Consider the following 27,524-nt stretch of genomic DNA (forward strand, 5'->3'; position numbering starts at 1 on the left):
GGGGGAGTTGGACCAGCTGAGATGCTTTTGCAGAGAGCCAGCACAGAGGGGCTGAATGGCCTCTTTCTGTGCTGTAACCATTCTATGATTTCATTCTTTCTGTGTACTCTGGTGGGAATGTCCCAGAGCAATTGCACCATTGTAATGCAAGCACTCACATCTGGACAACAAGAGAAGGTGAGATACTTCCTTTCTGCAATATGTCCTCATGATTAATTCATTCTATAAAGAATCTATACACATTGTAACAATATTCTTCTCTTTCATTCACTAGCCCCACATCAGCTTTCCTGCACAAGTACAGCTTCAACACCAGTTACCTCAACTATCAACAAATACAAGTTGTTAACTGAAAGCAAAGTGGCATTTTTGAAGAAAAATGTGGATATAACTTCAATTGCAGTTGTGACCAACGTAAAGAGGATCTTTCCTGACAAAATTTGAGATGCTGATTTAAGCCCTTTATTAGTACATGAAATATTAGCCCCTATACACATTTGGGATTTGTCCAAGCTAACTATATTAACCATTGGATTACTCAAAGCAGTTTTAGCTTGATTCATAGCTTTCACAAAACAACTTTTTTGCATATATGGTTTATAAAACTGAAGCAAAACGACATTTTTGGAGAACAGAAAATTAGCCTGAAGCACTGAAGTACAGTTTCAAAAATCAAAGCGTTCTTGAAACAAACATTGTAAAGTCACACTGAAGCTTTCATTGGTTGTCAAAATACGAAAGTAAAGCAATAAGGGTTACATTTACTCCCATCAAAGGAATGTACAGATCATCATATTGAAACCCACAGAACAAAGGCAGCATTTTCAAAAATTCTGCAGCTGAATTGTTGCAACTTTCTTGCAACAAGACCATTATTTTCAACAGAATTGTGATGACATTCAGCCATTTACATCTCAGTAAGTAATACACGCTGTGGATGTTAATGATGTGACTGTCATAGTAACAAAGCAGCCACATAATCTACAGAATAGCAGAAAACACATCAGCAAATTGCAAAAGTCAATTGGAAAAAGTCAGTTTCACTTAAACCCACTGGATTCTTGGGTAATGACGATTCATAAATTACTCAGGGACAACAATCCCCCCATATCAAAGTTTTATTAAGAGATTTAGTGAACCACTGGCCCAAACTGTGCATTCGTAAGCCTCTTGCAACTAGTTTGCTGCTGGAACCACAACAAAACAGTAACATAAGGATAATTTGCAACTGAGCTGTGAGCCACAAATAACTTTGAAATTAATTCTAATTAAATAGAATCTTATGTTCTTTACCAGAATTAATGTTAATAATGTTCAGTCTTACAAAGTTAATCAAACGTATTTTGCGTTTTGCAAAGAAGCGTAATGGAAGGATTTCACCTTTACCTAGAGAAACCGTTCCGTTACAGCAAAGGACTTTCTGTGGAAAAAAAGCCATCCAAGAGGACAGACAGTCAATTCTCCAACTATGCTTTTTCTGGGCATGATTCTCTCAGGTTACAGATCCAGTTACAACAGTGAAACAAACCAAGGTCAACTAACTAAAAAGTGCTTGAAAGTTCTTACCGGACAGTTAAAATTTTAACCCTGGAATTTCAGCAGGAGACACTTATTACTTACTGTATAGATGTTCAACTGTACCTCAATGTGTTGTGATTTTAATATTAGTTTGTGGCCAGTACTGTGGGATTGTGGAGCATTAATTCTATGAAATCCCACACTTTCAGTTCATGGCTCTGGTCAGTCTTTTGTAGACAAATACTAAGCAGAGGTGGGTCCTTGACCATAGGGAGAGAGAGTTATTCCTGGTTGCATTTGTTTACCACTTAATGGCTAGATTCAGTGACCATTGGTAGAGATCAGGGAGCTGTCTCCACTATCAATTGTGCTGTTTGGTGCAGCAACATGCAGAACTGGGGTAAGGGGAAAACAATTGTACTTCTTTTTGAGAGAGACTTTTGTATTCAAAAGATAGATATATAAGCATGACTCCACACTATATGTGTAATACCAAGAAACATAATTGTATATTGGCTGTAGGTTAAACCTGGAATTCAATGGGTTGGATTTTACAGCCCCCCCAATATGGGGGTTGTGACGGTGGGGGGCTCAGAAAATGCCTCCGGGAGAGGCCTGCCACGGGCCTCGATGCAGTGAAGGCTCAGCCCCATATTGCCGGCGGCGCGAGGCCTCATAGAGGCATCAACATTGAAATATGCAAATGTATTTAAAGTACTGAATTAAATACTTACCCACTCCCTCTGTCGGTCCCAGTGCCATATTGGTGGTGGCGCCAGCACTCCTGCACCTTCAGATCTCCATTCGGAGATCCAAAGCGGAACACTGGTGGTAAGTGGAGAGCAGGTAAGTTTTCAGGGCGGGGGAGCGGGGTAAAACGTTTTTGATTGGTCTTTGGGGGTCGGGAGCACAAGGTAATATTTTTGAGGGGGGAGAGGGCAAGTAATAAATTTGGTGGTCATTGTGGGTGTGGGAGAGAGTCAGGATGACTATTTAATTTTTTACACTCATTTTAAATTAATTGAAGGGCTGGAAGCCCTTTAAAAATGTTGTCGGCGCCTGCACAGTGGTGCGTGACGCCATAGCCGGGGACGGAATGACCCCGCCCCCACGTCATCAGGGTTGGGAGGGGGGCAGTCCCCCCCCAGCCATTTAAATGAGCCACCGCACTGAATATTGTGGCGGCTCCGCGACGTCTTGTCCACGTGGGAGGACTGCTATCTTTGAAGAGATTGGCGGCAAGCTTGTAAAATGCAGCACAATGTGTGGCCATACAGAGATGGGTGGGGCGAGTAACCTATTGCAGCATCAAACTGTATTTACACCCTGTCAAGTGTTTTAGGGTAGACAGCAAATGCTCTATTTTATTCTTAAACAATCTATGAAAGCCATGTTTATCTTCCATTCTGCCACAGACTACTTTTAATAACGTTTTCACTTAAACATTAAATTGTCATTGTATTTTAACAATTTTCTCCCCTTCTGAAAGCCCTATGTACAGTTCCACAAACTTGCTGAGTCCTCCAGTACATTCTGCAAACGGACATTCCTCATATGTGAGCAAAATGAGTAAATATTGGCATTTGGTTGAGGGAGACATCAGTGCAAGCCTGATCCTGCTCACAGACATGTCAAACATGCACTGCCCAACAGGAGCCACTGGATAACAATACTGATTGGGGAGCTTAAAAGACATCCCCCTCCTTTGCTGGAGAAAACCATAACAAATTGTAGGAGCCCCACTGCTGTCTACCTGAAATCAACTAACTCAGTCCAGACTGATTTATGATTTTGTATATTCAGTAACAAATCCATTCTTTTACTGAATGATTTGAAACTCCCTATTTAAGTGAGAAACTAATTATTTTCCCTGTGGATCAACATCGATGAGAAATATTTCTAATTACATCCTGAGTTCCATTTGTAACTATTATTTCCAACAGCACCAGATCGGTCACTTTTTACAACTGCACTAAACTGTTATTTTGACTTACCACACCTCTTGAAAATTGGCTGAATTATAACTACTGCTGCCCTCAGGCACCTAAGTGATCATTTCTACAATAGTATCAGGGAGAACTAGTCATGCACTATACAAACCAGCCATTTCCCCCATCCCAATCCAGTACTCTGAGGTCCACATCATCAAAACCAAGGTTGCGGGGTGGGGGGGGGGGGGGAATTATAATTGCCAGCGTGAGTTATGGTGGGAAACCACTGGTTTCAGTTAGTTTCCCACCCTCCCACACAGTATTAAGACATGGCAATTTTAACTGTCAAGCTTCATTAACATACTGCTGGTTCAAGTGGGCAGAAAGTGGCTGCCAATGTCTGCAAGATCAGGCAATCATCAGCTTCCTGCTGCACTCAGGTAAGTGTGAGGAAGGGAGTTCTGTGAGGGTCTCATGATAGAGAAGGGGGGCAGGGGGATTCCTAAACTGCCATAATAAAACCACTCAGGTCAAAGTTAAAATCGCCGTCAGGGCTACATGATGACATCAAACTCTGACTAACATTTCTGAATTAGTGCCCCGCTGGCTTTGCTTGGCTGGCTTATCTGCCTGTTCATAATCATCCATTAAAACTGGGAATGGTGTGAGCTGGGTGGCTTTCCGACGGGAAATAACCCAGAGTGAGCTGCTGAACCAGTTAAAATCTCCCCCACAATCTTATTTTTATTGTTGAATGTTTTTGTGACTAAACGACAACTATATTTTTCCTCAACTGGCCCAGTCTAGTGCTATTCTGTAGGAGAAGAGTATACAGCTGTTTATACCAGTAACCAATAGAATGAGTTTAGACAAACTAATCTGGGGCTGGACCTATTTTTCCATAGGATGCCTTTTGCTTTGTGGTATAAGTAACAGGATGAATATCTGGCTGGAATCAACTGCAGTAAGCATGCCTGAATGAGTTTCTCACCGATATTTAGTGGCTCAAAAAAAAACGTTACAGCTGTATTCCAGAAAACTGAAGGGGAATTCATGATGAATGAAGCTTTGGATCCAAAGATCAGAATGTAGTTGCCAATGTATGTACTCCCAATGACCAAGTTTGTAACAAGCGTTCCAATTCACTTACAGTAAAGGAAGGTCATGCAAGTCAGAGCAAAGTTACTGTATTAGATTTTGCAATTTACATATTCTGATTCAGTGGCTAGCAAGCATGAATCTCTGATTGACTTGAATCTCTGAACAACACTATTTAAATCTAGCAATAGTACAGTACCGTGACCAATCACTCTATTAGAGGCTACAGTATAGTTCCAGCTCTGGAATATAAATCCTGAAATGATTAATACAATCACCTGTTACCTGATCATCTCTTTTCCATTTTCAAACAGAGTCTGCCCAAAATACAGCCATAACAATATTTTGTGTTTATTTATTGACTTAATTCGAACAAATGAGCATTGATTGTTACACAAGCATAATGCCATTTCAAACCAACATGCAGAGTACACAACAGTATAATTAATAGTGAATGTCAGAATATGAAGCAGCACAACAGCAAGTATAATTTCAGACACAACAAAAGGATTCACACAGTGTTCTGCTTTATTTTGAAACATTATGAGTACACAGAAAGAAAATCTTTTGGCACAGCAAGATATGGAAGATTGTAGCATTTTGTATAGATAAAAAAAATCCAATTGGCAAATAAACCACCCTAAATCACCTATGATTATTAATCAAGTTAACTATTAATCTTGATTTATTTTGTGTCAAATCAAGATGGGGTTTTCACCTCAAATAAGCATTCCAGCCTGAGCTAGCATCATGAGAAATGTTTCCCATGGGCTGATCGCTTCCTTACTGAGCAGAATACCTCCCCATTCACTAGATCTCAATCTGTATGATTGTTGCCTTGAAGATTTTTCAATATGCTTTCATGTGCTGTGCATCCCCACGTTCTGGAGGGTAGTATTGGAAAATCCAAAAAGTCATGATTTGAGAAATTGGACACAAACTACAGCTCTCACAGAGCTGTAGTCATCCATAGAAGCATAAAATGAATGCGCTGTAAGCAGCTGACTGTGTAAACCTCGGGCACATTTTCTTTGAGCTCATGAATTTAAATGCAAGCTCCAGTCACACTTTTCAGAAGACAGCTTTCAAGTCATGATTGGACAATAATATTTTGTTTCTTAAGTTGTGAAATTTTTTCTTCATCCTGTACAACCATGTAAGATTAAAAATACAGTACAACTAGTGAGTCTAAAGGATGTAAATGTGGTGATAAAGAATATACTTGCAATTGTCTAATTGAGAGAATTCTACTGTTCACCCCATAACTTCCTTAATTTCTACTAAATCCATGCAGTTAACCGGTCTATATCTACACACTTTAAGTTGGGCTTCTCTTTGCTTATAATTAACAACTGGTGATCCTTCAATCTCACCTTCAATGAAGCTTTGCATTTTTACATGTGCTCTTTTATTCCCCACTTATATTATCTCTGAGCATAGGATTATAGCCCTGCCACACCTCCTACAAATTTAAATGATCAAAAGAAAACTGTAAAAGTAGAAATTAAAACAGCTTTAAATTTCTCAGGGTTTGGTAAAATAACTTAAATCATAATAAAATGTCCAGTAGCAGCTCTGACACATTTCCAACATTCCACAGCGAAACATAAAGGCATTTATTAAAGATTCCCTCACCTTATGTTTTCTGTCACTTTAAGCATACTGCTGTCCTACTAGCCTCATCCTACTTCTTGCAAATCTTTACACAGCTTCTGAGTCCTGTTAGATTCTTTAGAATCCAGTCATGCATCAGAGAGAGAGAGAGAGTGCCGTGGAAAAGCAGCTCAGACATTCCTGTCAGGGATTTTGTTTTTCATTAATAAGACTGGAAGGCTGGTCAGTTCCAGTAGAGTTTCCTACTGACTCAAACCTGTGTTGACAGGAGGCACACCTGTGAAGATGTTACCGAGGTCAGATAATATATTGTCAAAGAAGCATTAAGACCCTGGATCTCGTCTGCTGATGACATCATCTTATTACCATCTTACTGACAACACTGAATGCCTTTGACTGATACAGTGGATCTATGTAGTGAAACACTGGAGTTTAAATAAAGATGGACAATTTAGATCAATTTCAACTAGTTTGAACAAAAAAGTAAAACAAAATCGAATGTCTATCAATTAATTTTAAGCTAAAAAAACTTTATAGAAAGTAAATCAACCCGTTCCGTCTGCACACAGGAAAAGTTATGACTGATGAATCATCAGTTGCTGAAGCCAGCAGTGCAATTACTGACTAACTGCTGACATGGCCTACCACAAAAAAATTTGATTTACAATTGTTTATTCTTTACAGCTTTATACAATTTGTTCCAAAACTTACAAAGATCCTTTGAAATTCTGTACAACCCTTAAAGCAGGCTGTATCACAGATATTTTAGTGAGGAAAACTTTGTTTATACACATTGATTTTATTTGGCTTGATTGCTAGTTATAATGGATGGAACTTTATAAACAATGTGGGTCACTGGATTTGGCACACAATCTTATATTTAAAAAATGGTTTCACCAATAAGGATCACAAACACTTACAACTTTGAAAAGGATCATGTACCTGCTCACTGTAAGGTAGATTATATGATCAGCTGCACCACTTACTTGGGTAGAGAGGAAGATGGAAAATTGAGCAAGTAGGAGTCAGGCATATTTTATTCCTAGTTTTTTCTATCTCTGATTTTCCAGCAGTCTTCTTTTATGTGCTCGTGTACATTTTTTGCTGTCACCTCAATAAAGGCCCAGAATATATGCAACATTATTTCAATGAATATCTCATTCAATTTCCCAGACTTTGTCCTGGTATTGCACTATTTGTCCTCAGAGCCCTAGTGAAGATCCATATGTGCTAGAGCTCTTGAAGAGGAATAAAGTTTGTACATTTTTGCTGCAATGTTCACAATACCTATTTCATATAGAATTGAAGAATTTTATAGCATAGAAAGAGGCCATTGTGCTCAAGTGTCAACTGTGTCTCAGTTGGTAGCACTCTCATCTTTGGTTGTGGGTTCACGTCTCCACTCCAGAGGCTCGAGCACATAAATCTAGGTTGACACTCCTAAACAGTACTGAGGAAATACTGCATTGTTAGAGATGCCATCTTTCAGATGAGAAGTAAAAACAAGGCCCTGCCTGCACTTTCAGGTGAATGTAAAAGATGTCATGGCACTATTGCAAAGAAAAGCAAGGAATGTGACCTGGCCAATATTTATCCCTCAATTAACATCACCAAAACAGATTATCTGGTCATTATTACATTGCTGTTTGTGAATGCTTGATGTGCACAAATTAGCTGCCACATTTCCTACATTATAATAGTGTCTCTACCGGCCGTCCATGTCTCCGCTTTAAAGACATCTGCAAACGCGACATGAAGTCCTGTGACAATGATCACAAGTTGTGGGAGTCAGTTGCCAGTGATTGCCAGAGCTGGTGGGCAGCCATAAAGGCGGGGCTAAAGAGTGGCGAGTCGATGAGACTTAGCAGTTGGCAGGAAAAAAGACAGAAGCGCAAGTAACAGCCCTGACAATCAATTTTATCTGCAGCACCTGTGGGAGAGACTGTCACTCTAGAATTGGCCTTTATAGCCACTCCAGGCACTGCTCCACAAACCATTGACCACCTCCAGGCGCTTACCCATTGTCTCTCGAGACAAGGAGGCCAAAGAAGAAGACGACTTCAAAAGTACTTAATTGGCGATAAAGTGCTTTGGGACATCCTGAGGTTGTCAAAGACAGGATATAAATGAATGTCTTTCTTTCTGATAGAGCTTTCCATTTAGTTCAATTTCTCAGCCTTTTCCTGATACTTTTGTCAGTTTTTGGACTCCTACCCCAACAGCCCTGCCACATGTGCTCTGGCAAAACAGTGAGAACTATCCCAATTAAATGTGTTCTTCAAATGGTCCTTCGTAGTACATCTTATTCTAGTTAGAGATTGTGCCCAATATCACTCCATCATGCATTTTCATACAGTGGGTGACTGGAGAAGATTGTACAGTGTCTGTCTTCGAAATCTCCATTGGAAGATTAGTACCACACCCACTATCCATCACACTCCAGCACTAAGTTGGGAACAAATGGAATGCAATATTCCCACCACACATCTTTCCCCAACTTAAAATTATTCCAATGAATTTGGCAAATGCTTCAGTTACAGTCCTCTTTCAAGTGAATTAGAAAACTATAATGCACTATTTAAAAGACTCCTCATATGAAGTATATAAAAATTAAATGAATTATTTACAAATACACACTAATAATAAAAATTCAAAAATATTGAAAAATCCTTTGATAAATAATTGAAGGACAGAAAACAGAGATTAGTTCATTTATATTTTTCATACTGGATAGATGAAAACAGTGGTGTCTCCCAGGGGTCAGTGTTGAGACAATTATTCTTTTCAATATCTTGTAAATAATTCAGAATTATGTATGCGACACAATATCCAAATTTGCAGATGATCCAAAAATTTGGAATGTGGTTAATTGCGAAGGCGACTGTAATGGACTTCAGGAGGATACAGAGATATTAACAGATCGGACAGATAAATGGCAGATGAAATTTAAAGTGCTGAAATGCAAGGTGATGCATTTTGAGAGGATGAATAAGGAGCTATAAGGATATTTACAAAATACAGTAAAGCTTTAAAAGGAGTCAAGAGACTCAGGAGATCAGATAAACAAATCTTTAAATGTGGGAAAGCTGTAAAAATGCATATCGGAATGGAGAGGGTGGGGCAATGGTAAATTTTTGTAAAAATAGGATTCCTAGCGTTCTTCTGTCAAATTTACAGCAGACAAGCAGGAAAACCGATCGCGAAATTCACCCGGTCAGTTGTAGAAGTACAGAATACAAAAGCAAAGAGGTAATGCTAGATTTATACAAATCATTGGGTTAGGCAACAGTTAGAATATTGTGTTCAGTTTTGCATGCCTTTCTTTTCGAAAAAGACAGCGAATACAGAAGAGATTCACTAAAATGACATTCAGGAGGAGAAGCTTTACTTCAGTGATGAGACGATAGAAACAAAGGTTCTTTTCATTAGAACACAAGATTTGGAAGAGATTTGATAGAGGCATTCAAAATTATGAAGAGTTTTTTTAAGATAAATAAGGCAAATCCATTTCCATCCATTGGTGAACTGAAAACCAGATGGCATAAATTTAAGATCACCAGAAGAACAAAGGGAGAAGTTTTTTTTTACACTGAGGGTTGTTAAGCCATGGATTGCCCAACCAGAAACCACGGTAGCAGGAGAATCCATAATAGCTTTTAAAAGGGAAGTGGACAGATATTTAAAGAAATAAAATCTGCAAATGGAGTTAAAAGAGAGAATGAGGAGACAAAAAAAAAAATCACAAAAATTAAGTTAACCCCATCAGTAATGTCGCAGCATTTATTGCAGTAATTCCATGAAGTTCTGACTTATTCAGAGTTAATTTAGTGATGTGATAGATTTGTTTAACAAGGAATTTTTAGAATAAGACTCAAAGTTAAGGCTTTCAAGCACTGATCCAAATGAATGAGAAAGAAAAGGGAATGGACTGATCTGCCAAATCTTTCCACCTTCAGTGAAGTTCAAACTGGTACAGGATCTCAGATTAACCTGGATCAGTTGGTAAAAACTGCTGGCAAATCCACACATCATTACATACTGTTTGACCCCATGTATCTAACAAAACAGATATAAAGAATGGACAGAACAGAATATAGGTCAGGACTCAGTTACTGGGATACTTTGATTGCTAAAAAATAATTTCTAATGATCAAAATATTACACTTTCTTCTGCAGCTTTTTCTTCACTGATACAACTGTTTAACTCTTTATCTGCTTAAGGCTAAGATATATTTAGTCACTTTGTGAATTCAGAAGAAACTAGGTGAATGTAACAATCAAAGGTTTGGTTTTATTTTTATTTCTTACAGCTACAATATTCCATTATCATATTTGAAATACTTAGATCCAGACGTAAATTATAATCGCCTGTTTAGTACAGTACTGCAGCAGATTCTGTTATCTGCCACTAGAGATCAGCATACAAGCCAGATCAGCAGAGCAGTGACTTTGAGTGACGGGCACCAATTCTTTTATTCACGACTTCTCTCCACTGGTTATCAAGGTTTTGGAGGGATTCTTCCTTGCAAGTCCATGACCCAAATTAGCAGGTAACCAGTAAAATATTCAACCTCAGGTGAGTTAACTCAACACCAAGACCAGAAATTCCTGGAAAGCTTCAGCCCCATTACAGCAATGACTTGTACTTATATTGCATTTTTAACATAGTAAATTGTTGTTGTTTCAGAGGAACAATGGAAGTAAATGCCTCTAAGAGTGAAGCAGCATGGTAGAAGATGGTGGTGCACTCACTATTAGCCCCATGGGTGGCGTTTTATTTGTGTTTGTCTCACACCAGTTTTATGATCTGGTGTTAAGTGAATAAGCTCTGCAGGAAATTTTGGTTCAAGTTCTTGTCCGCAGAGAAAGCAGTATAAATTTTGGCAGAACAGTGATCTATGACATTTGGGTCCAAAGTGCTCAGGCACATGTGTATTCCTTGATGATGAACTGATCTCAATTGTAAAAATTAAAATTATTTGAAGGCTCCAAGTCATCAGTTTTTGTGGATCTGCTCCTTAGTAGAAATGAAAGGGTTAAATAATCATGATCCCAAAGTCTCAGATCCTAATCATGCAGGCAAAATTTTGCCACACTGTAGGTCATCATTTAATTTTGGTTCTGGTCAATAACTGAAAATAAAAAATACTGATTTCACTTCAATTACACACTGCACACAACACTCTAGTGCAAAGATACACAAAGCTTGACCCAGCTGTGGGTTCAATACAAAACTAATTGTACTTAAAATAAAAACAGATAATAAAAGCTGAGGGTTGGATGCATAGAAACTTCTGATGGTTTTAATTTTATATTTTCCATTTTACTTGCATGTTTTGTTTATTTTACACACCCTAAGAAGGAACATCTTGAACTATTCCAAAAATACTTCCTTTGCCGAACTGAATCAAGTATTCTGTTCATGGAACTTTATAGTAGATGATGCACTGTGTGAGATGGTTGCAGACTTTTTATGATGCACTTTTCATTTGTTGTTGACTACTTTAAAGGTGCTATATAAATACAAACTGGGCTGTAATTGTTGAATAGAGATTCTTGGTGGTTTTGAGCACAGCTCACTGCCTTTCACTGCATCTTGGCCGATAGAAGGAGTTGAGCATTTCTCATGCCTGCACTCTCTGAAGCCACAAAACTGTGGCTTTTGTCAAAGGTCTGGAATTCTCTTGTTTATGTCATAATGAATTCGTGGGTGAGTAATGCGATTCTATCATTAATAGCAAACTGCCAATGCATAAATGTGTTCAGAACCTCTATCATTTTCACCCATTCTGGACTCGCTTAATGAAACTGCATACCACCGTTCTAAAGCATTTCAAATGCATTATCATTTATCGTCCTAAAAGCAATTGTAAATATACGTTTTGTTTTTAAATAATACAAATACATATGAGAATTCTCTCGCCCGAGATAAGGTTTCCCTTCATCAATCTTGATTCAGTTCTCAGTAAAATTGAGGCACAAATGCAGCAATATACTAATAATTTGAACAGTCAGATATCATGAGAATATACATTGTGGCAAACATAAAAGAGACATCAGTGAACATGCACGTCAACCTAGGTATACTAGCATAAGCTGACCAACACTTAAAAAAAACTGACACAGATAACCCCCTAAATGGTGATAATGTAAAAACAGCCAACATTTATAAGTCTATTACACAGGCTTTGTAAATTAAACTGTAGACATACGATATATATCCTAACGTTGGAAAGGAAGAAAAAAAAAGTATACGAAAACCTGAAGGGGAAATTCAAGTATTAAAGACACAAAGGCTGGAATTTTATGCCCCCCCCCCCCTCACAAAGAGTGGGCTAGTGGCTGGGGGCAGGGGAGCGTAAATGGAGTATGAAGCTCAGGGGGGCCCTTCTCAAACCAGTCCTGCCGCCATTTTACGTGGGGCGGCAGCAACAAGAAACAACCCGCCCACCCCATGGGGATTTTACAGTTGGCAGGTGAGCAACCCAAGCCTCAACAAAGTCACCTGATAAAATCAGGTGGCCTTCTGACTGCCCTCCTGATCGGGCACACTGTGCCCAATGCAAGGCCACCCCAGATGCCCCAACCGCCTCCCATGCCCAACATGCACCCCCACTCACCCGACTGACCCCCCCCCTTTGCCTTGCCAGTGTCAGACCGATTGCCCCCGGCGGGGCCCCAAAATCTTACTTGTTTTCCGGGCTCCCCAACATCTTCAGTCGGGTTGCAGTCCTAGCAGTGGCCACCGTTCCTAGTGGCGCTACTGGGACTATGAGCTGCTGGCCCGCTGATTGGCCCACAGCACCATTAGGTGGGATTTCCTTCATCAATGAGGTGGCAGTCCCGCCTAAGACCAATTAAGGGTCTGGGGACCGTAAAATCTGGTCTGGATCCCCAGGCTGAGCGGAGGCGGGATCACCAGTGACTTTTCGGTCGGTGGATGGCCCCCTCTGGCCATCGTCAAATTCCAGCCAAAGTTGCTGGTGTTTTTCTTGGAGATGCAGGGGCATAATCCTCTAGCCAGCTTTGCATTCAGGTTAATTTTAAGTATAGGACATCACTTCTACAAAAGCTATTGCACCGTCATATTCACACATTCAAATCTGCATGTGACCTTCTCAAAGAAGAGGAGACCGCATGGTCGGCAACAAAAACAGTACACCAAGTTGGAAGAAGGACAAGTAAGTCACTATTTTCACCCACAAGGAGCCTTTTTTGGGCCCCGGAAGGTGGGAAGGGAAGAGGTGAAAGGGCAAATCGCATCTCCTGTGCTTGCATGGACGTATGCTGGGGAAGGGGAGCAAGCATTGGGGGTGATGGAAGAGATTGGGTGAACTCTTTGCTCAACATCTCCGTTCAGTCTGCAAGTGTGACCATGAATTTCTGGTCACTTCCCGCTTTGATTCTGTCCCACTCAAACTCTAATCTCAGTCTCCTGCACTGTTCCAATGAAGCTCAACACAAGCTCGAGGAGTAGCACTTCATCTTGCCACTAGGCAATTTACAGCCTTCCAGCCTTAATAGCATTAGAACTTAACCAGAACTCCCATTTTCTCTTGGACAGCAGACACTGGTAATGGGAGGATGGCTGCACCAGAGCCACTGGGAGTGGAGGAGGTGCGGACTGGCAATTGGAATGGGGATCCTCTATTGGTACATGGCTGTTGAGATGGCACACAACTCTGGGGTCTTACCTGTCCTTTGTCCACAACATTCCTCGGCTATGGGAGCTCTCTCCTCTTCCAGATTTCCCATGGTTCCCTCCCCCTCTGCTATTTTTGCTGTTATCATTTACACCTCCACTGGACCCATCTTCTGTTTCTATAGTTGTTTCATTGTCACCTCATTTTGCCTTGTACCATCATCACGTTTGTTATTTAATCACTCCTGCTTTTCATCCTACATCAGACCTCACCCTTTTGTTTCTTTCTTTCCCCATTTCCCCTGGTTCTGTACTTTCTTAAAAGCTCTTCATCTCAAACGTTTTCCAGTTCTGATGAAAAATCATCGACCTTAAACATTGGTCCTGATAATAACAGGTAGGGAGGTTTTCCAGGAGTTCCTGCTGAATTTAACGGTGGGACTCTTTTAAAAGTGATCCATCTGTTTCCTGGCTGCAGCATTGAAAGGTTGGCTCGCTGTTGGGCGGATAGGCCTGTGGTAGCAGGCTGCAGCCAGGTGCCGGACATGGTTTTGGGGAGGGAGAGTGGAGCATTGGGTGGGGCGGTAAAGAAGAATCAGACATCGGCGTGGGTAAGGTTCAGGCATAGGGGTGGAAAAAGGAGCCAGACATATGTTGGGAGGGAGTCAGACATTGCGGGGGGTGGGGGGTGGAAAAAGGGGTGGACATTGGGTGGGAGGGTAAAAGTCGAATATTGGGGGAAGAGTCTGACATTGGGGGGTGGGTGGGGGGTGAAAAAGTCAGACATCAAGGGAGGAAGAGTCAGGCATCGGGAGGAGGGAGTTGGACATCTGCAAGGGAAGGAGTCAGAGATTGGGGGTGGGGTGGGAGGAAAACTGACCTTGGGAGAGGTGGGAGTTGGACTTCAGGGTGTGGAAAAGCCAGTGATCGTGGGGGAGGGAGTTGGACTGCGGTGCGGGTTTGGGGAAGTCCGATCATGGGAAAGGAAGCAGGTAAGTTTGGGGCATGGGGTGGGGGTTTGGGGGGAGGCACAACTGCTCCTCTTGGGCCTCGGGCAGTACTGCAAAGGCATTTTCCACTTCTATCCGGCCACACTCACCTACCTGCATCTGCCAGGTTTCCTCAGGAAACCTGGTCAGCCAGCGTCTGAAATAAAGATAAAATCTTGGGCATATAGTCTCATTTAAATATTTTAATGAGCGGCCTGCCTCTGGAAAGCTGGTTAGTTATCTGTCCACCCAATCTGCCTGCATTAAAACCAGAAGCTGGCATAGTGGTGGTGGTTTAGTGTCGGGTTTCTCATTTATTTTCATTTCTAATCCTCTCCACCAACCATCCTGGGGGTGGGGGGGGGGGGGGCACAGTTAAAATACCTGTTACCTCTGCTTCTCTCTCCATTGATGCTGCCTGGCCTGCTTTGTGTTTCCAACACATGTTGTTTTATTTTAGATTTCCAACATCCACAGAATTTTACTTTTGTTTGACTGTCAGTGTGGCATGTATTTGGAGAATTGGAGAAAGGAAAAGGTGAGCTGCTATATGACTAATTATAGTACTGATAAAAAATTACTCAATATTCACTTCTGTAATGCTTGGGGACACTTCGGGCTCGATTTTAAGTCTGTGTAAGTGAGTGGGTTTTAACTGAGTTTCCAGTGGTGGTAGAGAGGGAAAAAATGGACTGAATAAGCTAATCTCCCTCTCAAAATGAGCACAAAGATTTTGCCAAGGAACACATCACTGAAATATTCATAGGGAATTTGTTTCTGTGTTATCAGATGTGGTGGAGGTTGTAGGATATAGTTGCAAAGATTTCCTTGCTCTGGGATTAGTGAGAATGACGTGGCGATGTGGTGGGGGTGGAGAACGGTTACATACTGTGGCAGTGGTGAGAGGGTGGTTCAAGGATGGGCTGTGGGATATTGCAGTAGTGGAATTGGTTCTGCAAAGCGACATACTGAGGAGGACTTTGTGGAATATGATAGTTCAGAGGTCTGGAGTGTAGGAGTATGGGATAGAGGGAAATCCCATGATATAAGGAGAAGTGGGAGAGCAATCCTGAGATGTCAAAGTAGTGGGAGTGGTTCCTAATATTTATGAGCAGTGGGAAAGAGATATTGAGGTGTGGGAAGAGGTATTGAGCTTAGGGAGTGTGACAACTAGTTTTAGATACCGTCTATCCCTTTAAATCTAATCTGTACATACGCTGTTTTAAGAATTTGGGATGTTCAGACACTGTAGGCTTGATTTTCAATCCGGGGTTGGGAACCCAACATCTGGACATTTCCAGGTCCCGACCCCATGCCATGTCTGCATCGCTGACGTGATGTTATTTTGAAATGGAAAGCCACTAATGGAGCCGGAGATTATCTCCACACCCAATTAGTGACACCAGCGCTGCATGGAGGCGGGGACCGGCTCTAGAATGCAATGCTCAAAAGCAGATGGCAGCCATGACAGGGCTTGCCATTGTCTTGCAGAATGGAGCGGGTAGATCAGAGGGTCAGCAGCGTCATGGTGCAAACAAGTAGCCAAACGGTCATTCGGAAGGTCCTTGACCCACTCAGTTTGAATCACTCTATTTTTCCATTATGTTTATTCATCAGCCTCATCACATATTGGCTCCCCACATTGCTCCCTACAGCTGAGCTCTTCGGTGCACCAGATGATTCGCTTTTCCCAGTCTCCACTTTGAAAATCTCCTTCTGGCTCTCCTCAGCCTGTTAGCAAGCTCTTCCAGGAGCTTTAACAGGTCATTAATTGGAGGCAAGAAGGTTGCCGGCTCCCCCACCCACCCTCGCTTTGAAAACAGCAGTGTGTTTAGAGACATCGGAAGACTGATACACCACCCAGGAGCACTATTTTCATAACACGCCTGCACCCGACCTCATCCTCACAGATGTTTGAAAATCAAGGCCTGTATATCAGCGGTCCTAGCAATACAATGTGCATTACATGGTAAAACATGCCCCGACCCACTGTGAGCAATGCCACTCAAGCATCATGTAAATAGAAACGTAGGTAGACAGGCTACTCTTTGAAGACTAAAAGACCATTGCATTTTAGGTTGCTAATTTTTAACCACCTCTAAATTAGTCATATGTTATTACATCCAGAACTGACAACAAAACAAATGCAGTCACTGCAGTAGTTTCCTGGGAAGCGTTCTTGGCCTAATTATCTTCATTACTTTACCATAAGGCAAAGAGTGGAGCTGTTTGCTAATGATTCTAAGGTGTTAGTTGCATTTGCAATTCCTCCTATAATGAAGCTGCCCACACCAGCTCACAACATGTTTTGAACAGCAGCTGAGCTTAGGTTGACAAATGGCACCAGAAGAGGGCCAGGTAACGACCACATCCATCAAGAAAAAGCCTAATCACTTCCACTAAATTTTAACAACAGTCCTATTGCCAAGTACCCCCATCATTAACATTGGTGGAGGGGGGCGCGGTGATGGGGGGGGGGGCAGGGAAAATGGGGTCCACAGTATGTGAACTGACCAGCGACATCAATAGTGTGGCTACAAGAGCAAGGCAGAGGATGATACTATGTGATGAGTGGCTCGACTCCTGATTTTCAAATGTTGTACTGCTTTCAGTATAACATCTAACAAAACATAACTTTAATAATGAGTGATAAATGAACTATGATATGGTACTGCTCTTTGTTTACAACACATTCAAAAGAAGGATCTAAATTTGCCACAGCTCAGACCATTTGGACCAACAGTATACCAGGCCTGTTTACATCTCTGAGACAGTTCTACTGGACACACCATCAAGCCTTTGCACATCATCAGCTGCGTAAGTATAAAACCTCTCAATATTTTCAGTTCAGAAAAATTAACTACCTTTCTTGGAAATCAAAGAGCCAGTGTCATGTTCAATCAGTTGTTCTTTGCTTGATTTCACATTTGTGTAATTATTTCCCAGTAATGTGTTAAACAAAGCCTTGTCACACCTTTCCTTTATACCAGTTCAGAATAGATGTGTTGGCAACACCTGCATGACCCTCACAAAGACAAGCAATACCTTTGCTCATGATTTTATTTTGTCTGTTTGTATCCTTGAAATTATCATGTTTAGTAAATCCAGTGAACTGCAGCTAAAGCAATGGCATATTTGCAGTTGTGTGTGAGTTTGGGAGGGTGGGGGGAGGGGAGGGAGGGGGCGGGCGCCGTGGGAGGGATGGGGGGGGAGGGATGGGGGGGGTGGGTGAGGGGGGAACCAAGGAGAGGAAGAGATAATTGATGCAAGAAATGTAGCTGCACTCTCTGCTCAAAGATCACAGCCATTCAGTGGAAAATGTAAATATGTGTAAGGAATAGTTGCAGAAAACATAATTTGATTTGAAAATTGATGAAGTGGGGGAGGGGTGGGTGTAATGTGACAATGTTTTAAAGCTCTTCATACAATGATTGCATAGTCACTTGGAAAGCATAGATACACTGTGAATAATGAGTTAAATAAAGGTATGGCAAAAACAACACAGGATTTTGTGGAGATAATTGTGACAGTTTCATCATTTAGTTTGTTTTATGGCGTACTACGAATTTGTATTATTTATGAATTTGCAGTGGATATACCTTCCTACAATTACTACGAAAACTGCTCATCTCCTATCTCGCCTTTCATTCAGAATAGATTGTAAACTAATCTAAAGCCAGCACAAACAGCTTCATATAGCTTGGTAAGTACTTGAAGACCAGGAAAACTGTCAATGTGTTAAGGAAGTAATTTAAATTTCCCGGCGCATGAACTGACTGGAGGGCAGTCATTGGATTGAGCTCATAGGGACTGAATTCAGCTGAGGTCATCATTACTGAAACTGAATGTGATCATGCGGGACTGAGAATTTACAAAAGAATAAAGCATTAACATAAAATGGACTTTTGTGTTTTAAAAATGCTTATCAGACAGATTTGTGTAACTATGGTAAGGAATAATATTTCTACTTTACTGTCAATTTTCTACCATGAAGTTGCCCTTGTTACATGCCTACGTATCATGTGATCATTTCACAGTATAGTTACACAGCTTATAATATTGAGGGAACATTGCATTTTTCAAGTATCCATTAGTGATGTCATTTCACACCGCGGTTAAATCTCTTATGAATATATTTTTAAATGAACATCCATTCCTCACCTTAATGAGCACAAAATTCACAAAAAGCCAATCTCTTTGCATCAATGATGTCATTTCAATTTCCTCTGAATGCTATCATTGCCACATTTAATGCAGCTTCCCCAGATACTGCATTTAAAATACCAGACTCAACTGTTAGTCATTAGTACATTCAAGATCAGTATTTTTGTCAACAAACCTGAATAAGTGCACTGATTTGTGCGAAAAGCACAATTATATGAATTATATAGATGATTTTAAATTTGTAAAAAAAATACTCATCAATGTCAAGGGACTGACAGTTGATTCTAATGCTGTTTCACTACGAACCACATCAAGCTAAAAATGCACAGAAATTCTTACTGCAAAGCAGACAGCAACATCTACGCTAGAAGGGAGACAAAAAGCTAACAAAAAAAATCTCCTACAGGTCACTTTTTCCAGTCACACCTGCTTAGTTACTTATCCTTCAGGCTTCTTCGGGCACTAGCTACAGCATGTATTCACAAGCAACCTGAGACATGCAAAGTCAAAAGAATAAAAACAGGCAACTCAGTTAAGACAGAAATCTTACCCCATTTACTGCCCACAGGGCAACTTCCATATTCAGAATGACAGATTTGATGGAAGATGTGTAAAATGCATCTAAATCATCAATTAAATCGTAATTGTCCATCCATTTTTTAAATGTGCTATATCCATCTGCCTAACAGGATACTAAGTTTTCTGAAAGGACATCAAGAATTACACATAATTAAAGCCTAATTATATCTTAACTGGAAGCAAATGGTGAATGCAGTTCTAAATAAACTCTAGGAGTTAATTGCAGAACTTTTATTCGTAGGTTGGGGACAAATTCCTCACGCCAATTTAACTCTTGCACCATCAGCATTTATCAATGCAGTTTTGTTTCAAATATTGGGCTTCTGAACTTTTCTCAACTATGTAAAAATGTAGCTGCTTTGTGCAGGGGACGTTATATTGACAAAAGTAACTCAGATTAGAAGATTAAATGTCATGCTTTGAGCTCTCTGCTTCAGGGTGAGAAACTTCTCATGTTGGTTTTATGTACAATTTAAGTACGCATTTTTAAGTACCTGGTAATTTCCAATATGCCACAGAAATTTAACATTTTTACATTTTTTATCAAATTTGAATGGACTGATAACAAACATATCTCTATCGCTGTAGTTCTTTCAAATAACCTCAATGTTAGATTCAGCTTGCAAAACTCAATCCAAAATTAAATATTGGCATTGATTTTAGAAACTCTGTCATTCCAAACATAAATAAAGTGTAAAGTTTAAAATCTGTGTGAAGTATTTCCTTAGTCAATGACTATGCAGTACTACTGCCACGAAACTATGCAGAGCTCTGAATCAATAAAAAAGAAACTGCGATTACAAAGAAAATGGAAAAGGCAAAAAAATCAGCAGACAAAAACATGAAGAAAAATGCAAGTGAGATAGAGCAGATGAAGAAAAATGAGAGAGGAAGCATAAATCAGAATGCCAAGGATTTATATGAACATAGCTCCCATTACAAAGAGAAATACATAGAATGAGACAGAAGAGAGAACATTAAAGAATAAATGAAACCTGCAGAGACAGGCCTTACCATTAACAGGGCTTTATCCAAGTTATTTCTAGAAATACCTTATCTCAAAAATATTTCACATTTGCAGCAAATATAGTGTAGCGTGCTGAACTTAACTGTGAACAGACGCAATACAACAGAAATATGCAGAAGGAGGGCACAGTGAGTTATGAGATCCAAATGCTTACGGATAATAACAGTGTAAAAACCGTTAGCACTACGCATGACAGTTCATGTTTTAGTGAACTAGCAAGTAATGTGGCAAGAAAAGGTTGGGGTGAAATGGAGGTCAGTGACACCAATTAGATACAGATAGTGGTCACAGTTCTAGACTTGTTACCAATGGGCGTGTTCATATTTTTTAACAAAAAGTATTTTTTGGTAGTGTATTTAGTATGCACGCCCACTGGTGCCAGATCATAGTTTTCTGATCAGAAACTGTGTAATAGATACACCAATTAAATTGGTTTTAGTTGTGTTCAAATGCACATTTTCCTATTGAGAATTACATCCCCATTTGCTGTATGAAATGCATATGAAAGGGCAATGAGGGATGGGCAATAAATGCTAGCCATGCCAGTGATGCCCACATCCCATGAATGAATAAAAAAAAGACCCTAAAAGGTTAGTCGGTATTAAGCCATTCTGGTCATCTGGGGTTCAATTTTCCCGGCCCTATGGCAACGGGCTTGGAGGGAGTGGGGCTGCTTCAGGACAGCTCCGCAACACCAAGGAACTTTCCCAGGGGCAGGCTGGGAAGCAGATCAACTGCCCGTTCCATGGAGGCGGCAGCCAATTATCATTTTTAAGGCCTCAATTAGGGGTGATTATGCGGACTCGCTATCATGTGTGGAGGCTGTCAGCCCAATGGAGGTGGCCTCCCTGTGGCAGGCCAGTGGGCCATTGGAGCCAGAGGCTCCATGTTCCATTGACGGGACCATGGGCAGGAAAGGCGGCACTTGTAGCCTAAAGGATTCCACCAGAGGGGGTCTCCCCTCGACTGCAAAGGGCCTAATGGCTTAAGCCCTGATAATTTTTTTATTTCCATCCACACCTCTGAGGGCACCTCCATGTTGAGGCGCCCTTGCAGCCCTCGACCTGCCTCAGCAGCGGTCACCTCTCCCGGTGGGACTGCCGAGGCTCCAGAGCTGCTGGCCTGCTGCTTCGGGTTGCAGCATCGAGTGCTCACCTGCTGCACCTAATAGGATGATGGGCATGGAAGCAGCCAATTAGGAGACCGCCTGCTGAAAGCTCGCGCCACCAGTCTCTCTGTCGGCAAGTGCGGGCTCAGGACCCCCATTTGGTTCCAACAAACCCAAACCGACTTGACACCCATGAAAGCAGCCCGGATTCAAACTGACCATTCAGAAGAAAGGATTGTGACCAGCTACGGCGGTCCACGAGTGAAGTGGCAGCATGTTCTGGAACAATCGAAGAGAATCAGTGTTGGTTTTAATTCAGTTATTATTTCAAAAGTGAAAATTCCATCTATTCCAGCCAAGAGGAAGGATCCTGCCTAAGATCACCATCTAAAAATTACATATATGCAGAGACTGGAGTTGGCCTTGAACTCTCTACCTGAGAAATCGAATTAGGCTTTCACCATGGAACTGTGACTGCAACAATACGTCTGTCCTCCTGAACCTTCTGAGTTTTTTTTCCTTCAGTGAAGCAGAAGAAAAGGAAAACCCGGCCCGAACCATCTTCACCCCAGGATAAAGCAAGTTTTCCAGTGAACTCTTTTTAAAACCGTCAGACCTAAACACATGTTGTCTTTTAAGTTCCATCTTTTCTTGTGTGTATCTATATACGTATGAGAGGGGGGTAAAGTTGCATATATTTTTGGGTGTTCTATAATAAATATTTATCGTTCTATTAAACTTACAAGAATACCTGACATTTGTCTGTTTGTTGACCATTAAAATGCTCAGGGGTTAAAACACCTTTTAAAAACATGCTGTCTTCGGTCAGTTGAGAAGTGAACAAAAGGGAAGCCATCCTTATCATCTCCCATCCGTCTGTAACAGTGGTTAGAACAAAACGTGCCTTCCGTTTTCTCTTGTACATGCACTTAACTGATTAGTCTTGGTCAACACAATCCAAGTCAGCTTAGACTTCTTCTGATGTTTTTCCCACTTATATGGCTGGATATCAATTGGTATCAGAGCAAACAATGATGAGGGAAGCCAGACTGCATCTGACTATGTTCAATGATTTGCAGTAAACCAGTTTTCAATCTGTGCCCCCTGTACAAGCAAGAAATTTGATTTTACTAAAGAAAAGTTATGCAAGAGTTAAATTCAAATAGTTCAATCAAATCATACAGTGAAGTGCTTAGAAAATAAGACACCACATTTCCAGAGAATTTCTAAAAAACATGATTTTATTCGAAGGTAATTGAGGATGTGATGGCGGGGGCAGGTGTGGGTAGGTGCTCATGACTGCAAAGATTGTAGAAGTGTAAGTTCACACCATTCAAACGCCACAAACACTGCAGAAGAGTACAAATCAAATTCTGTACAAAAGCTGCAATAAAATTAAAAATGGTAAATTCATTCAAGGTAGCTGATAATGGGATAGAATTTTTACAGGAGCTCCTTGATCTCCCACCATACTTTCAGCAGAAACTCTGGAGAAATGGTGTAAACTAGACAGCTCCACGGATACTCCTGGCAAGTTATCATCTATTGTACAGAATTCTTCTATTTTCTCCACAGTCCTTTAGTCTGCCAAGGCCAAGCATTGAGTGCAACCCACTAGTTGGTGGGGCAGCCTACTTCCAGGCCTGAGCCAGTGTCCCTCAGAATTGGTGGTAATGAGGCTGGTGTGGTTAGCACACAACTCTCTCTTCCATTTTGCTTTTCTTTTCCAGTGGTGAGGAAATTAAACTCACTATTAGCTTTGATAATATAGCTCTGCGCCAACTGAGCTTTTATTTCAGTTAAGTATTTTCTTTTCTCCTTGTGCTGAGGCACTGTACCTTAACTCAGCCCCTGCCTTCAGCAGTCTCCCAGCTGGTGAGCTTACTGGAATGCAGCTAAAACCTGCATCCAACTACTTTGTGTTGTCATGCACTGGAACTCCAAACTGTTATTAGGTTGTAAGGGCTTTTACAGCTCATTATATTCCTCACTTTTTCTTTCCCCCTTAGGTATAATTATTCATGCAAGCTGTAAATAATGGCCAGAATTTTACGTTGGGCCATGGGCCCTGTCCACCAGCAGAAAAAGTCAGTGGCGAGCTCACCTCCACCAGGCCCGGAAGCCACACTGTACTTTTATGTGGCCCAGGCCCTTAATTGGCCTCGGGCAGGACTTCCGCCCCTCTGAGGCGGATCTCCCCATCATTGAGACTCGGCTTATCTCCAGCACCTGGTTTCTTGGGGCAGTAGAGTGGCACAGTGGTTAGCACTGCAGCCTCACAGCTCCAGCAACCCGGGTTCGGTTCTGGGTACTGCCTGTGTGGAGTTTGCAAGTTCTCCCTGTGACTGCGTGGGTTTCCACTGGGTGCTCCGGTTTCCTCTCACAGCCAAAGACTTGCAGGTTGATAGGTAAATTGACCATTGTAAATTGCCCTGAGTGTAGGACGGTGGTAGGAGAATTGAGGAAATTGGGGATGTGGTAAAAAATATAGGATTAGTATAAATGGGTGGCTGATGGTCAGCACAGACTCGGTGGGCTGAAGGGCCTGTTTCAGTGCTGTATCTCTCTATGACCTCCTCCTCTGCAGCTGTCAGTATGGAGATGGCTGGAGGGCCACCTCCGGTTCAGTGACTCTCCCTCATGTTTTGTGCTCGCTTCTGCAAGGAGAGAAAGAAGAGACCTATGAGTGAGAGTAATGGAATGTGTTGATTGGATGGATGGAAAACATTTGTGAAGGGTCACTGTGAGGGATAGGTGTGGCATTATATTGGGATTAAGGTGCATGTCAGTGGTGGACAGTCAGATGGGGATGAGAGAGGGATAGGTGTACCTGTCAGGTAAGTTGGTATGAGGAGTGATGTGCAAGAGTAGGCATGGGAAGACAAAGTGAGGGGTGTTGGAGTAAATGTGCCATGCCACTCACCTTTCCTTCCCTACATCATTATACGTCTTCTGACATTATATCCAGGAGTGTGGTACCACAATGCTGCTGTTCACCTCCTCAGCGATTACAATGCTGCTGTTCACCTCCTCAGCGATTACAATGCTGCTGTTCACCTCCTCAGCGATTACAATGCTGCTGTTCACCTCCTCAGCGATTACAATGCTGCTGTTCACCTCCTCAGCGATTACAATGCTGTTGTTCACCTCCTCAGCGATTACAATGCTGCTGTTCACCTCCTCAGCGATTACAATGCTGTTGTTCACCTCCTCAGCGATTACAATGCTGTTGTTCACCTCCTCAGCGATTACAATGCTGTTGTTCACCTCCTCAGCGATTACAATGCTGTTGTTCACCTCCTCAGCGATTACAATGCTGCTGTTCACTTCCTCAGCGATTACAATGCTGCTGTTCACTTCCTCAGCGATTTCCAACCATGCCTTCTTGTTCTCCATGGCAGGCTTTTTCCTCCCATGAACACAATACAGATTCTCCCTGTGGACCCACAGCCCACAGAAGCGTTTCCAGGTTGGGATTGGTGCAGCCTGGTGCTGCCTTGCTGCAGGTTCTGTGTCTATTTAAACATCTGTACAATCCTTCAGGTTTTATCCTAGCAGGGTTCCTTTAAATAGCTGAGTCAACACTTGCACTAATTGGTCAGGAAACTCGGAAGTCAGATGCAAATGCAGTGGCTGGGTTAAAAAGCCACTCACAAATGTGCTTCTGAAATTTCTGGGTTCCCCATATGCTACCGGGCACCCCACTGCCAATGGGTAGGACAGTTAAAATCCAGTCCTACATCTTCATATCCTTCACAAGATCTCAGTATGATGGGGTTATGATGGGGTTCAACAGCTCGTTGACACAGTAAATGCCAACACAGGTTTCGCCATGCACTACCATGTCTATCGATAGGCTGCTGTGAGCAAATCCTACTGCTAAATTAAAAGACAGTGGCTGGAATTTTACACAGTCCACAGGAGTGGGCTGGAGGCGGAGGTTGGGGAGATGGGGGTGGGGTGGGGGGGGGGGGGGGGGTTGCATTAATTTCATCTTCCATTTCTTATTTCCTTAATTCTTTTTCATGATATTGTTATTGTGTGAATTAATTCAATTACCACTTTTGTTTGCATACTTTTATGTTTAATTTGTTATATTTATATTTTTGTCCATTCTTCAGTATTTTGTTGTCTCACTTTCTCCATTTCTTTCTTGTTGCCTTTTTATCTCTTTTTGTATCTAAATTCATCCAACATATGTCTTTATTTTCCCTTCTTTCCTCTTAATCCTTTCATCTCCTTCCTAATGTGCGACCCCTCAGGACCTTAGTGGGAAGAAAAGCAAAGGGAGCTGGGCTTTTCTTTTATATAAGGTCTGAAAATTTCAGAAATATACACCACCATAATTCACTGCATTCTTGAAATGAAATTTTAAAAGTCAATGGTACAATGTTCGTGGAAAAATTCCACTACCGTCCCTAAAGAGTAAACTGCATTCTGATAGTAACAAACAAGAAGATGTGATTAGCAGGACAAGTAATAGTACCATGTACACTATGGCTGGTACAATGTGCCACAGTATTTCCAGTTGTTAAAAAGAAAACATGAAATACATAAATGCTGGCCTAGCCAGCGACGCCCACATCCCATGAACGAATAAAAAAAATGTCAACATATTGTTGATGGAGTGTTTGAAACTTCCTGTATCATGTGACCTCAAACAATAATCTAAACATAAGACCAGAAGAAATAGGAATAGGAGTCAGTCATTAAGCCTCTCAAGCCTATTGTGTCATTCAATGAGATCATGGCTTTCTTCTACTTCAGCTATACCTTCCCGCACTATCCCCATAACCCTTGGATTCTCTTAGTACCCAAAAATCTGTTGATCTGTAACTCAATGATTAAGCATCCATAGTTCTCTGCAGTAGAGAATTCCAAAGATTCACAACCTTCTCAGTGAAGAAATTTTTCATTTCAGTCCTAAATGGCTAACCCCTTATTCTGAGACTGTGACCCCTAGTTCCAGACTCCCCAGCCAGGGAAAACATCCTATCAGCATATAACCTGTCAAGCCCCTTAACAGTTTTATATGTTTCAGTGAGATCACCTCTCATTCTTCTAGATTCTAGGGAATATAGGCCTATTCTACCAAATCTCTCCACATAGAACAATCCCCTCATCCCAGGAATCAGTCTTGTGAACCTTTCTTGCACTCTCTCTAAGCCAAGTATATTCTTCCTTAGATAAGGAGACAAAAATGATACATAATAGTCCAGGTGTGGTCTCATCAAGGCCTTATAGAATTGCAGTAAGACTTCTTCACTCCAATCCATTTGTTTGCTCTTGCTAATCTCTTATGTTTGACATACCTATAGAAGCTTTAACAATCTGTATTTATGTATCTAGCTGGTTTACTCTCATTTTCTATTCTCTATTTCTTTATCAGTTTCTTTGTCATCCTTTGCTGAATTTTAAAATCCTCCGAGTCCTCAGGCTTGCTACTCTTTTTGACAACATTATGAGCCCCTTCCTTTAATCTTATACTATCTTTAACTTCTATTCGTCATGGTTGGATTACTTTTCCTGTGGAGATTTTATTTCTTAAGAGGTTGTATAATTGTTGCAAATTATGAATTAATTCTTTAAGTGCTTATCATTGCCTATCAACTGCCATATCTTTTAATTTAATTTCACTTTCTACCTTCACCAAATCGCCCCTCACGCCTACGTAGTATGGTTTATTTAGATTTAAGACCCTAGCTTCCTACTTAAGTAAATCACTCTCAAAATCAATACAAAAGTCAATCATATTATGATCACTCTTCCCCAACGACTCATTTACTATAAGGCTATTAATTAACCCTGTCCCACTGCACAAAACTAAATCAAAGTTAATCTGTTCCATAGTTGG

Source organism: Heterodontus francisci, chromosome 17, assembly GCF_036365525.1.
Source record: "Heterodontus francisci isolate sHetFra1 chromosome 17, sHetFra1.hap1, whole genome shotgun sequence".
In the NCBI taxonomy this organism is placed as follows: Eukaryota; Metazoa; Chordata; class Chondrichthyes; order Heterodontiformes; family Heterodontidae; genus Heterodontus; species Heterodontus francisci.